Here is a 14,683-nt window from a genome sequence, read left to right as displayed (position 1 = left end):
TATTTTTCTTCTTTCTATCTTTTGCTTCTGCCCCCATTCTACTTCCCTCTGTCTCCCTGCATAGGTTTCCATCCCCCTGCCATATTAGTTTAACTCTTCCCCAACAGCACTAGCAAACACTCCCCCTAGGACATTGGTTCCGGTCCGGCCCAGGTACAAACCGTCCGGTTTGTACTGGTCCCACCTCCCCCAGAACACTGGTTCCAATGTCCCAGGAATTTGCACCACTCCTCAAGCCACGTATTCATCTGAGGTATCCTGCGATTCCTACTCTAACTAGCACGTGGCACTGGAGATTGGGAGAGCTTGAGAAACCAGCAAAGGATGACCAAAAAAATTGATAAGTGTGAAAATAGAATACGAGAGTAAAATAATAAGAAATATAAAAACGGATTGTAAGAGCTTCTACAAGTATGTAAAAAGGAAACGAGTAGCAAGAGGAAGCTTTGGTCTCTTAGAGGCTGAGGCAGGTGAAATTATAATAGGAAATAAGGAAATGGCAGAGACTGTAAACAAATATTTTGTATCTGTCTTCGCAGTAGAATATACAAAAAGCATACCAAAAATATTGGGAAACCAAGGGGCTAATGAGAGTGAGGCACTTAAAGTAATTAAGATCAGCAGAGAAAAAGTACTTGAGAAACTGATGGGACTAAAAGCCAACAATTCCATTAGACCTGATAGCCTACATCTTACGGTTCTAAAAGAGGTAGTTGCAGAGATAGTGGAGCATTGGTTGTGATTTTCCAAAATTCCCTAGATTCTAGAATGGTCCCAGTGGATTGGAAGGTAGCAAATGTAATCCCGCTATTCAAGAAAGGAGAGAGAGAAATCAGGGAACTACAAGCTAGTTAGCCTAACATTGGGAAAATGCAGGAATCCATTATTAAGGAAGTGGTAACAGGGCACTTAGAAAATCATCATATTATTAGGCAGAGTCAATGTGGTTTATTAAAGAGAAATCATGTTTAACAAACTTGAGTTTTTTGAGGATGTAACCAGCAGGGTAGATAAAAGGGAACCAATGGATTTAGTACATTTCGATTTTCAAAGACATTCGATAAGTGCCACATAAAAGGCTGTTATGCAAGATAGGGCTCTTGGGGTAGGGGGTAATATATTAGCATGAATAGACGATTGATTAATGGACGAGTTAGAAATATATCCTGACTTGGAAGTATATAGCTGTTCCTTTATCATCACTGGATCAAAATTCTGGAACTCCCTCGGTAACAGCATTGTGGGAGCACCTTCGCCACACGGACTGCATGGTTCCAGAAGGCAGTTCACCACCACCTTCTCAAGGGCAATTAGGGATGGGCAATAAATGCTGGCCTTGCCAGCGACGCCCATATCTCTTGAATGAATTTAAAAACGGACAGAAAATAGACAGTAGGGATAAACGGGTCATTTTCAGATTGGCAGGATTTAACTAGTGGGGTGCTGCAAGGATCCGTGCTTGGGCCTTAGCTATTTACAATCTATATTAATTACTTGGATGAAGGGACCAGGTAAGATATCCAAGTTTGCTGATTAACTAGGTAAGAAAGTAAGCTGTGAGGAGGACGCAAGAGCATGCAAAGGGATATAAACAAGTTAAGTGAATGGGCAATAAGGTGACAGATGGAATATAATGCAAAGAAATGTGAGGTTACTCACTTTGGTAGAAAGAATAGAAAAACAGAACGGCCTCGATTTTGCCTACCAAGGCAGGCCCAGTGCGGACAGGATAGGTGGCGGGTTGCGACCCGGCTCCCAGCTCCATCCCGCTCTGAGAGGTTCCCGGCCTGTTAAAAGGAAGCGGGTCTGATGATGTCATTTGATGATGTGTCATCAGTTGGTTTCCTATACGGACCATGTCCACATTGATTTTGGCAGTTGTGCTGTCAATGTTCTGCAGCATTGAGGTGCAGCAAACACTGACAAGCACTGCACAAAGGTGCATGGCTGCACCCAGGCTTACCATGACTCCAAACACTTCCAACCTGCATAAAGCTGAAAAGTATATTCCAATTCCTGAAGGCTCCAGCTTTTAAGATTGGAAAGTGAACAGCTATGAAATGGTAGCTTTTATACCACTTTTTCAGCTGTCAACAATTCAGAGGAATGGAGAGTCATTGAAAACCCAACTTACTTACCTGACGTGATCCCTGAGCGCTGGGAACCTTGTGAAAAAGCTGTAAAAATGGTAAGTACATGTTAAAATGCTGTTAAAGTACTGTTTAACAAGCTCTTAATGATATCAATTGGCTCCCCGTCGCTTGGTGTTGGATCTGTAGACCCGGCACTTGAGAAACTGATATGAAGGCGGGTTGACAACGGGCTGTTGACTCGCTGTCAATCTTTTATATTTTGACAGCGGACCCATAAGAACATAAGAACATAAGAAATAGGAGAAAGAGTAAGCCATTTGGCCCCTCGAGCCTGCTCCGCCATTAAATAAGATAATGACTGATCTGATCATGGACTCAGCTCCCCATAACCCTTTATTCCCTTATCGCTCAAAAATCTATCTATCTCCACCTTAAATATATTCAATGACCCAGCCGCCACAGCTCTCTGGGGCAGAGAATTCCACAGATTTACAACCCTCTGAGAGAAGAAATTTCTCCTCATCTCAGTTTTCAATGGATGGCCCCTTGTTCTAAGACTGTGGACTCAATTTTGGCCGAGCCCGTTTTTCAGCAAACTTACCTGAGTTGCGCCGCTTAAGTATGTCCGGAGATGCTCCGGAAAAAAATGTTCCAACTTTGGCCGCTGTCTGGCCTCTTCTCTGCAGCCGCGCAACGTGGCCAGTCGACTCGTAGGGTGGAGCCTGCGTTCTGCGCTGGATATTGCACCGGGACATCTGCACATGTGCAGTGGAGAATAGTGATGGCCACGCATGCTCACCCACAAGTGTCAGCTGGTCAACCAATAGAGGAGGCAAGATGTTGAGATGTGAGAGCTGGGCCTCAAAGGATCAAGGAAGCTGGAATGGACACATGGGAGCTAGACCTTGATTAGAGTAGGTTTCGACCATGGGTTACATGGTGGCAGTGGCAGCACCGCCGCCATCATCGCCATCGTCGTCGTCATCAGATAAGCCATACACTCCCAGTACCTCTGTCTGCTTTCAACTTTGCAAAGCAAAATCAGGTCTAATGTGTTTTTGTTGTTACTTTGTTTCATGGAGAGCTTTGTAAATACCCAGGATTTTTTTTTAATGCACTGCATTACTCAGTTCAGCTGAGACGGCTTGTTGGTGGGAACTTCTGAAGAAAAAAAGGAAGGAAAAAAAAAGACTTGACTTTGAAGAAGACTGATTTCTTATACAAGACAGTTTGTGGCATCATTCTGTCAGACTAATTCTAACTTCCTAACTGAATAGTTGTTGAGTGATTCACTCTGTACGTTAAATGTTCCTCTTTCAGCCTCTCCGTTGATTTGAAGCCTCTCCGTTGAATCCCGATGCCAGCCAGTTCGCTCCCTCCCGCCCCTAGCCCAGGCTGAGTGGCCTCCCGCACCAGCCCCCTGCCTTTCCAGGCTGAGTGCTGAAAGGTAAATTGCAGTTTTATGATGAAGGTAGGACTTCAAATTTTTATTTCTTATAGAATTGTTAGTAGTTTTTGTTTGCAAACATTGCTAAGGGTAAGGCTTGGTTGGTTCAGGTCCGGGTCCTCTCCGCTTCCCGCCCCGAAGCCAGGCTGAATGGCCTCCAATGTACTTACCTGCGCCGATTTCTTTAACTCTCCGCAAGGGTTTTCTCAAGTGGCCACATACGCTGGCCTAAGTAGAAATGGAACAACTATTAGCTGGCCAAAGTTGCCTAAATGGTCAGAACTGGCATAGGTGGCTGGTAACACCCCCTTTTGAGGAAAAAAAACTAACCTAAAAGAAACATAACTAAGTGAGTTACACTGGTGCAAATTGATTGGGAAAACTGGGGATTTTTAAGTTAGGCCAGAAAAAGCAGCCTACTCCCAAAACAAAAAGGCGGAGCAACTCCTGGGGAAAATTGAGCCGCATGTCCCCTCGTTTTAGTTTCCCCTATGACTGGAAATATCCTCTTTGCATCCACCTAGTCAAGTCCTCTCATTATCTTATAAGTTTCAATAAGATCATCTCTCATTCTTCTGAACTCCAATGTGTATAGGCCCAACCTACTCAACCTTTCTTCTTAAGTCAACCCCCTCATCTCTGGAATCAGCTGAGTGAACCTTCTCTGAACAGCCTCCAATGCAAGTATATCCTTCCTTAAATAAGGAGGCCAAAACTGTACGCAGCACTCCAGGTGTGGTCTCACCAATAGCCTGTACAGTTGTAGCAGGACTTCTCTGCTTTTATATTCTATCCCCCTTGCAATAAAGGCCAACATTCCATTTGCTTTCCTGATTACTTCTTGTACCTGCATGCTAACTTTTTGTGTTTCATGCATAAGGACCTCCAGGTTTCTCTATTGCAAGCAGTGCAATTTTTCTCCATTTAAATTATAATTTGTCTTTCTATTTTATCTGCTAAAGTGGATAACCTCACATTTTCCCACATTATACTCCATCTGCCAAATTTTTGCCCACTCACTTAGCCTGTCTATATCCCTTCGCAGATTTTTTGTGTCCTCCTTGCTTTCCCATTCATCTTTATATCATTAGCAAACTTGGCTACATTACACTCGGTCCCTTCATCCAAGTCATTAATAAAGATTGTAAATAGTTGAGGACCCAGTATTGATCCCTGTGGCACACCACTAGTCACTGTTTGCCAACCGGAAAAAGACCCATTTATCCCGACTCTCTGTTTTCTGTTAGTTAACCAATCCTCTATCCATGCTAATATATTACCCCCAACCCCATGAACTTTTATCTTGTGCAGTAACCTTTTATGTGACACCTTATCGAATGCCTTCTGGAAATCCAGATACACCACATCCACTGGTTCCCCCCTTATTCACCCTGCTCGTTACATTCTCAAAGAACTCCAGCAAATTTGTCAAACATGATTTTCCTTTCATAAAACCATGCTGACTCTGCTTGATTGAATCATGCTTTTCCAAATGTCCCGCTACTGCTTCCTTAATAATGGACTCCAGCATTTTCCAAACGACAGATGTTAGGCTAACTGGTCTATAGTTTCCTGCTTTTTGTCTGCCTCCTTTTTTAAATAGGGGCGTTACATTTGCCATTTTCCAATCTGCTGCGACCGCCCGAGAATCCAGGGAACTTTGGTAAATTACAACCAATGCAGCCAATTCTCTTAAGACCCTAGGATGTAAGCCATCAGGTCCAGGGGACTTGTCTGCCTTTAGTCCCATTATTTTACCTAGTACTACTTCATTAGTGATTGTGATTGTATTAAGTTCCTCCCTCCCTGTAGCCCCTTGATTATCCACTATTAAGATGTTTTTAGTGTCTTCTACCGTGAAGACCTGCCACTGAACCCACCCCCTGAGCCCGTAAAAATTCCAGCCAATAGTTTTTAAATGGTGATTAACTATTCAATGTTGGTGTTCAGAGAAATGTAGGTGTCCTCGTACAGGAAACTTCGAGAGTTAGCATGTAGGTACAGCAAGCAATCAGGAAGGCAAATGGCATGTTGGCCTTTATTGCAAGAGGGTTGGAGCACAAGAGTAAGGAAGTCTTTCTACAATTGTACAGGGCTTTGGTGAGACCACACGTGGAGTACTTGCACAGTTTTGGGCTCTTTATCTGAGGAAGGATATACTTGGCTTTGAGGCAGTGCAACAAAGGTTCACTAGTTTGATTCCTGAGATGAGAGGGTTGTCCTATAAGGAGAGATTGAGTAGATTGGGCCTATACTCTCTGGAATTTAGAAGAATGAGAGGTGATCTCATTGAAACATACAAGATTCTGAGGGGAATTGACAGGATAGATGCTGAGAGATTGTTTCCCCTGGTTGGAGAGTCTAGAACTAGGGGGCATTGTCTCAGGATAAGGGGTCAGCATTTTAAGACTGAGATGAGGAAGAATTTCTTCACTAAGAGGGTTGTGAATTTTTGGAATTCTCGGCCCCAAAGGGCTGCAGATGCTGAATCGTTGATTATATTTAGGGCTGAGATAGGTAGATTTTTGGACTCTAGAGGAATCAAGGGATATGGAGATCGGGCGGGAAAGTGAAGTTGAGGGCGATGATCAGCCATGATCCTATTGAATGACGGAGCAGGTTCGAGGGGCCGTATGGCTTACTCCTGTTCCTAATTCTTATGTTCTTAGAATCAAGTGAGGAAACTATACAACTGAGTGTGTTGTTTATTTTGTATTAATGACCTGGGGTAGTCAGATAGAAGCCATGAAGGTTTCAAACTGTTTGAGACTCATCAGCAGGTTTCTCTCAATGTCCAATTTCTAAGCCAGTGTTCTTTATGCTGCATTTAACCCTCAGCTAATGGTCCAGTTTTGGAGCCCCAGAAAAAACAGTACCTCCATTTGTTACATTGGCCGGAATGGGGTGTCAGCAGGCGGGATCGGTGGCGGGTCGGATGAGAAAGTGTTTTTTTTTAAAGTGGGTCGGGACCCCGCTGTCAACCCATCACAGAGCACCTTTCCCAATGTCAGGTCTGTCAGTGCTGAGCAGACCCGACAGGCAGCAGCGGGTGACCCAATTGAATTCATTATAATGTACTTAACAGGCTTTTTTAACTTACTTTTTAATTTTAACTTCCTGACCTCGGGGACCACATCTGTTAACCTAAGGTGGGAGTTCAGTGGCCATTGCTCCAGCTGATTACTTGATAGCTGCAAATGAACAATAAAAGCTCCCACCTGACAGATCATCACTTTCTTCAGCCCCAAGCTGTTTCTCAGTCCATTTCCAGCACAGATTCTGCAGGCTTTCCACTTTCCACTCTCCACCCACTCTCACCTCATTGGAAAAACCCTCTCACCATTGACAGAATGCTTCACCTTGCCATCTATTCTATCAACATGGGTGCTCTTTATTCTGTCTCACCTTGGTCGTCGATCACCACGATCAGTCCCAGCAGCTCCAGGCACACAAGCAGCACCAACAACAATAACAACCTTCTCCGCAATCACCTGATGCTGCACAGGACTGAGGGCATCAGCACCTGAGCACATTACTGCCCGGGAGACAAAGGCAGAGTGACGGGGATATGATGAGAGGCACAGCAGGATGAGGTTATGTGGCTTTGTACTGATGCTTCATGATCTACTGAGATCATTGAAACATTTGCGCCACTGAACCCAGATCCTCCTGACCACATCCCTGATTGTGCCCTCCTGTGCAATGTGCAACCAGGCTGTTTTGGTCCCCTGAAGAGGTCTCTTCTGCCCATGAGAAGGAAAGAGGATCTCCCTGTGTGCTGTGACTGCCTCCATAAGCATATGGAGGGAGTCATGGGAGAACCTGGATGCAGCCCTGCACCTCTGTGCAGTGATTGTCAATGTTTGTAGCACTTCAATGCTGTAAAACACTGACAGCACAAACATCAAAATTATGGTGACCCCTTTAAGGAAACTGGCTAATGACATCACCATGCCCACTTCCTCCAATTGGACCAGGAAACACGCTGGGCGGGCCTAACAAGCCCCATTAACGTAAATTAATTTTAGGCCGCGGAATGGAACCAGCAGCAGGGCCGCGACCTGCCACTGTCATCACCTGCACCGGACCCACCGAGGTGAACAGAATCCTGGCCATTAGCTCTCTTATAAATGGAGCCAATTGCACTCCATCTTTAAAATTTGTATTTTGGTCGCACCAGCTTCCAAGTGAGCTGCTGGCCAGTGTAATTTTTCCTGTCTCACCCCACTGCTGGCGGGCACACAAGATACACCCATTGTGACACAGGTGCTCGCCAACCATAGGCTGATGACGTGACCTTTCCCTGACCCTGGGTACATTTGACGGGATTGGAAGAAAAGGTCACTGGCGGTCATTCCATCACACTTACACTGACGGAGCAGTTTCATTGTCATGGAAGCAGCTGTCAGCAGGTTACTTGATTGTGAAGTTATCCATTATCCATGCACATTCTTTCCAGAAAGGGTCACTAGGTAGGAATCAGAAGTTCCAAAACGTTGCTGGGAAATGTATCAAAATCAGCTCATTCAAAAAATATAATGCAGAATAAAGGGGGAAATAATATAGTGTAATACTTTATTCAAAAATGATCTTTGCACAATACGGTAAGCCTTAGGAACAAAAGATTATTGTGCAGTGTTTAAGGTTGAGAATAATTGTGGTTTATGGGGGAAAAGCAGTGAAGGTTTTCTGCAAATTTGCCAAGGGTACAGGGCTTTTTATAAAATATTCTTTTTGTTTTATACCTAGTATGTTATTTTATCCAAGGATATAACTGAATTTATACAATCGAAATAAAATTAACAAAACTACTTTGTACGTTTGGTAAAAGAGTAGCAAAGAGTCACAAAGGTACTTTCATTTGAGCATTTTAAATCGATCAAACCAAAAGATGTACTTAAAAATATTTACTTAACTTTCTGCCTATAGCCCTTACAATAACCCTTATCCTTCAAGAAGTGTTGGGAATTTCCGTTATTTTCAATAGGAAGTCCTAGAGATTTTGGGAACAGTAGTTAAACTACCCTTGGTTACTAAATATTTTTGTGAACACTAAGGAACATTGCTCTCCTGGTAAAGTGTCTTGCATGTTATTTTTGGCTTGTAAACTAAGCAATGGAAAATTTTGAAAATAATTTGCAATTTGTCTGTCGCTAAAAGATATTTTACTTAACAACTCACACTCAAATGCAAAAACCGTATCTCAGTAGGCACAGCATTTGCATCACATTCTCAAATGGCCCATTACATTTATTTGTAAATTTTAATTGTGGTAACACTGAAATAACGACTTTGCGTTAAAAGTTATAGCCATTTTCTGGAATTGTATTCACTAAAATGATTCAATTTTTCCAAAGGAAGTTTTATTTGAAATTCTTCCACCAAGATATAAGTTTTCGACTGTATGCTGTGAGCCTACTGTGGTCAGAGTATAGCACAGTCATTGTGGTCTATGGCATAGCAACAGGGTTAAATTTAAACTGTAGAGTTAGCACTAGGAACCAAACCCACACTTACCAAACATGCCAATTAATGACTATCCTACTTCCAAGGAGAGGAAGCAAGCTAGACCTTTCACTGGGCTGTGATATGTTCTGCATGACTCTCTTGAACCAAAAACCAGCACACCACAGTGCCAGTTTAAGGAGACATTACACACCATAAATGAATGTAACAGAATGCAGGTGTAGATGGAAATCAGTTGTGCTCAATTTGCACCCATAATGCACATCACATGCATTTACATTAGGGGACTGAAATTCAGCTTCCCAATAAGGCCAGTTACTGCTGGAAAACGACGAAAACGCGGCAGTGTCGAATGGCTGCCAATTTTCCGTTGAATGGCCGCCGCTCACAAAATTCTCCTGTTGGGTTTTTCCGGCTGTGACCATATTCGCCCTGCTCCCCCCACTTCCGTCCCACTGCTGCCGAAGCCTCCTAAGTGCATCATCAAAGCGTGCACCGCTGATGTCCAGCCCCGGAAGTGAAATTCAGCTGAGAAAGTCTTCCGGACAGCTTTTTTAGTTGGTGTATTGTGTTTGAAATGGTGGTGCGGCCGCCATTAAAGGGCAAGGCACACTGCCGCGGCTGTCATCTTACTTTTTTTTAGTCATTCGACTGCCAGGTCGGCCCGACAATTATGTCGCCGGGTTCGGCCAAGCTGTCAACAGGCAGCCCCTCTTGGGTGCCAGGCTGCTGACCCAGCCGAAACCCTCCCTGGTGGCCCAGTGGACCTAATTTAAAAAGATTCAGAGCTCTCAGCGGCTCTCCCCTTTAACTGAAGGGGAGAGAGGTTGTGACGCGCCAGAGCGATGACATCACCAGCCTGGCGTTGATAACTGACAGCGGCGGAGACTCTGTCCCGCCTCCACTTCCGCTCCCATTATGACCGACTTCCGCCCCGCTCGCAAAAATACGACAAAGAGCTGAATTTGATGTGGCGGCCAAAACAGTACAAAAACGGTAGGTGCGACCCGTTTCCGTCATGGGTGAATTTCGGCCCCTAGGAGTTTTAAATGGCATGAAGGTCTGTCAGAAAGAGATAGGATCTTCATTTCAAAATGTAAAAGTCATCTACTTCCTGTCATTTATGCCGCAACATCTCAGTCCTGAGCATCCATGATTGCGAGACAGTTGTTCAATATAAAAATGAAATTTTAAAGCATTAAAGTGGAGAAATTTGCCTGTTTTTCACCTTCCGTTTACACCTGCAGGGGGTGGTATTGGGGGCGCTAATGGGTTACCGACCGGACGCAACAAATTCATCGACGCCCGCAAACTTCCCTGGCAGTTTTGCGCTGGCTCTAACACTTACCACCTCATTCTCTTGGGCCTCACAGATTGTGACGTCACCAGTGCACAGCTTCCGGATACAATATTTGCTCCTGACCCCCGCAGCATCAGCAGACATCAACAACGGCAGCTGCAGGAAGCATTGTCATCTCAGCTGGCTGTTTGGGGAGCGTTAATTAAAGGCAGTGATGCTCAGGTAGGGCAACATTTATTTATCTGCCCAGTGTGGTGATTTTTTACTTTCTTTGGACCCCGCGATTAATCAGCTCTGCACTCTCTTAGAGTGCTTGGGGCTGCTATGGACGTAGCGTAGGTACCATGGCCCAGACAGCAGGAAAACTCCATCTTTAAGCAAGGGAAGGAGCCTGTACAGACAGACCAACTAGGGGGGAGGCCATCTTAGACTGGGTGTTGTGTAATGAGAGAGGATTAATTAGCAATCTCGTTGTGCGAGGCCCCTTGGGGAAGAGTGACCATAATATGGTGGAATTCTGCATTAGGATGGAGAATGAAACAGTTAATTCAGAGACCATGGTCCAGAACTTAAAGAAGGGTAACTTTGAAGGTATGAGGCGTGAATTGGCTAGGATAGATTGGCGAATGATACTGAAGGGGTTGACTGTGGATGGGCAATGGCAGACATTTAGAGACCGCATGGATGAACTACAACAATTGTACATTCCTGTCTGTCGTAAAAATAAAAAAGGGAAGGTGGCTCAACCGTGGCTATCAAGGGAAATCAGGGATAGCATTAAAGCCAAGGAAGTGGCATACAAATTGGCCAGAAATAGCAGAGAACCCGGGGACTGGGAGAAATTTAGAACTCAGCAGAGGAGGACAAAGGGTTTGATTAGGGCAGGGAAAATGGAGTACGAGAAGAAGCTTGCAGGGAACATTAAGACGGATTGCAAAAGTTTCTATAGATATGTAAAGAGAAAAAGGTTAGTAAAGACAAACGTAGGTCCCCTGCAGTCAGAATCAGGGGAAGTCATAACGGGGAACAAAGAAATGGCGGACCAATTGAACAAGTACTTTGGTTCGGTATTCACTGAGGAGGACACAAACAACCTTCCGGATATAAAAGGGGTCGGAGGGTCTAGTAAGGAGGAGGAACTGAGGGAAATCCTTATTAGTCGGGAAATTGTGTTGGGGAAATTGATGGGATTGAAGGCCGATAAATCCCCAGGGCCTGATGGACTGCATCCCAGAGTACTTAAGGAGGTGGCCTTGGAAATAGTGGATGCATTGACAGTCATTTTCCAACATTCCATTGACTCTGGATCAGTTCCTATGGAGTGGAGGGTAGCCAATGTAACCCCACTTTTTAAAAAAGGAGGGAGAGAGAAAACAGGGAATTACAGACCGGTCAGCCTGACATCGGTAGTGGGTAAAATGATGGAATCAATTATTAAGGATGTCATCGCAGTGCATTTGGAAAGAGGTAATATGATAGGTCCAAGTCAGCATGGATTTGTGAAAGGGAAATCATGCTTGACAAATCTTCTGGAATTTTTTGAGGATGTTTCCAGTAGAGTGGACAAGGGAGAACCAGTTGATGTGGTATATTTGGACTTTCAGAAGGCTTTCGACAAGGTCCCACACAAGAGATTAATGTGCAAAGTTAAAGCACATGGGATTGGGGGTAGTGTGCTGACATGGATTGAGAACTGGTTGTCAGACAGGAAGCAAAGAGTAGGAGTAAATGGGGACTTTTCAGAATGGCAGGCAGTGACTAGTGGGGTACCGCAAGGTTCTGTGCTGGGGCCCCAGCTGTTTACACTGTACATTAATGATTTAGACGAGGGGATTAAATGTAGTATCTCCAAATTTGCGGATGACACTAAGTTGGGTGGCAGTGTGAGCTGCAAGGAGAATTCTATGAGGCTGCAGAGCGACTTGGATAGGTTAGGTGAATGGGCAAATGCATGACAGATGAAGTATAATGTGGATAAGTGTGAGGTAATCCACTTTGGTGGTAAAAACAGAGAGACAGACTATTATCTGAATGGTGACAGATTAGGAAAAGGGCAGGTGCAAAGAGACCTGGGTGTCATGGTACATCAGTCATTGAAGGTTGGCATGCAGGTACAGCAGGCGGTTAAGAAAGCAAATGGCATGTTGGCCTTCATAGCGAGGGGATTTGAGTACAAGGGCAGGGAGGTGTTGCTACCGTGATGTCGGTTGCCATTTGTGTGTATATCGGAGGGTTGCTCGTGGCTGTCTGTGAATCAGTTTGGTTTGGTCCAAATGCTTTCTGCAAGTTAGTCCATTTGCAAATTTGACCTCAAACACCCTACTCCCTTCTTTGGCTATGACAGTGCCAGCAAGCCATTTGGGACCATGTCTACAGTTGAGTACAAATACAGGGTCATTGACTTCAATATCGCGTGACAAATTTGCGTGATCATGGTACATGCTTTGTTGATGCCGCCTGCCCTCGACATGATACATAACATAAGAACATAAGAATTAGGAACAGGAGTAGGATATCTAGCCCCTCGAGCCTGCTCCGCCATTCAATAAGATCATGGCTGATCTGGCCATGGACTCAGCTTCACTTACCCGCCCGCTCCCCGTAACCTTAATTCCCTTATTGGTTAAAAATCTATCTATCTGTGACTTGAATACATTCAATGAGCTAGCCTCAACTGCTTTCTTGGGCAGAGAATTCCACAGATTCACAACCCTCTGGGAGAAGAAATTCCTTCTCAACTCGGTTTTAAATTGGCTCCCCCATATTTTGAGGCTGTGCCCCCTAGTTCTAGTCTCCCCGACCAGTGGAAACAACGTCTCTGCCTCTATCTTGTCTATCCCTTTCATTATTTTAAATGTTTCTATAAGATCACCCCTCATCCTTCTGAACTCCAACGAGTAAAGACCCAGTCTACTCAATCTATCATCATAAGGTAACCCCCTCAGCTCTGGAATCAGCCTAGTGAATCGTCTCTGTACCCCCTCCAAAGCCAGTATATCCTTCCTTAAGTAAGGTGACCAAAACTGCACGCGTTACTCCAGGTGCGGCCTTACCAATACCCTGTACAGTTGCAGCAAGACCTCCCTGCTTTTGTACTCCATCCCTCTCGCAATGAAGGCCAACATTCCATTCGCCTTCCTGATTACCTGCTGCACCTGCAAACTAACTTTTTGGGATTCATGCACAAGGATAATGTTTATGTTTTGCAGGTAGACTCTTAAAAAAAAAAAAAAAAAAAGAGTTTCATGCACAAGGACCCCCAGGTCCCTCTGCACCGCAGCATGTTGTAATTTCTCCCCATTCAAATAATATTCTCTTTTACTGTTTTTTTTTTTCCCCAAGGTGGATGACCTCACACTTTCCGACATTGTATTCCATCTGCCAAACCTTAGCCCATTCGCTTAACCTATCCAAATCTCCTTGCAGCCTCTCTGTGTCCTCTACACAACCCGCTTTCTCACTAATCTTAGTGTCATATCAGGGTGAACAAGAGAAAGCCTTGTTCTGACTGTCCTTTTCATGAGCAGTTCAGCAGGGGGAATCCGGGTGAGCGAGTGGGGTCTGGTGCGGTAGCTGAGCAGGACTCGGGACAGGCGGGTCTGCAGGGAGCCTTCCAACACGTGTTTTAAGCTTTTCTTGATGGTTTGGACTGCCCATTCTGCCTGGCCGTTAGATGCAGGCTTGAACGTGGCAGATGTGACGGGCTTGATCCCAATGCGGGTCATGAATTCCTTGAATTCAGCGCTGGTGAAGCACGGCCCATTGTCGCTGACAAGGACATTAGGCAGGCCGTGCGTGGCAAACATGGCTCGCAGACTTTCGATGGTGGCAATGGATGTGCTTACAGACATTATTACACACTCAATCCATTTTGAATAAGCATCCACAACAACCAAAAACATTTTGCCTAGAAATGGGCCAACAAAGTCAACGTGGTTTCTAGACCATGGTTTGGAGGGCCATGACCACAAATGTAGCACTGCCTCCCTGGATGCATTGCTCAGTTGAGAGCAAGTGTTGAATTGGCGCATCCAAGACTCCAAATCTGAGTCGATGCCGGGCCACCACACATGGGATCTGGCTATAGCTTTCATCAATACTATGCCTGGGTGGGTACTGTGTAGGTCACATTTGAATGTTTCCCTGCCTTTCTTAGGAAAAACCACACTATTATCCCACAAGAGACAGTCCACTTGTATGGACATTTCGTCTTTGCGCCGCTGAAACGGCTTGATCTCTTCTTGCATCTCCGTTGGGACACTGCACCAGCTCCCATGGAGGACAGTTTTTTACAAGGGACAGTAAAGGATCCTGGCTGGTCCAGATCCTGATCTGGCGGGCCGTGACGGGTGACTTTTCATTTTCAAATGCATCCAT

The sequence above is a fragment of the Pristiophorus japonicus genome, chromosome 2, assembly GCF_044704955.1.
Source record: "Pristiophorus japonicus isolate sPriJap1 chromosome 2, sPriJap1.hap1, whole genome shotgun sequence".
NCBI lineage: Eukaryota > Metazoa > Chordata > Chondrichthyes > Pristiophoridae > Pristiophorus > Pristiophorus japonicus.
The sequence above is the reverse complement of the archived record's forward strand: the minus strand, read 5'-3'. Positions refer to the sequence as shown.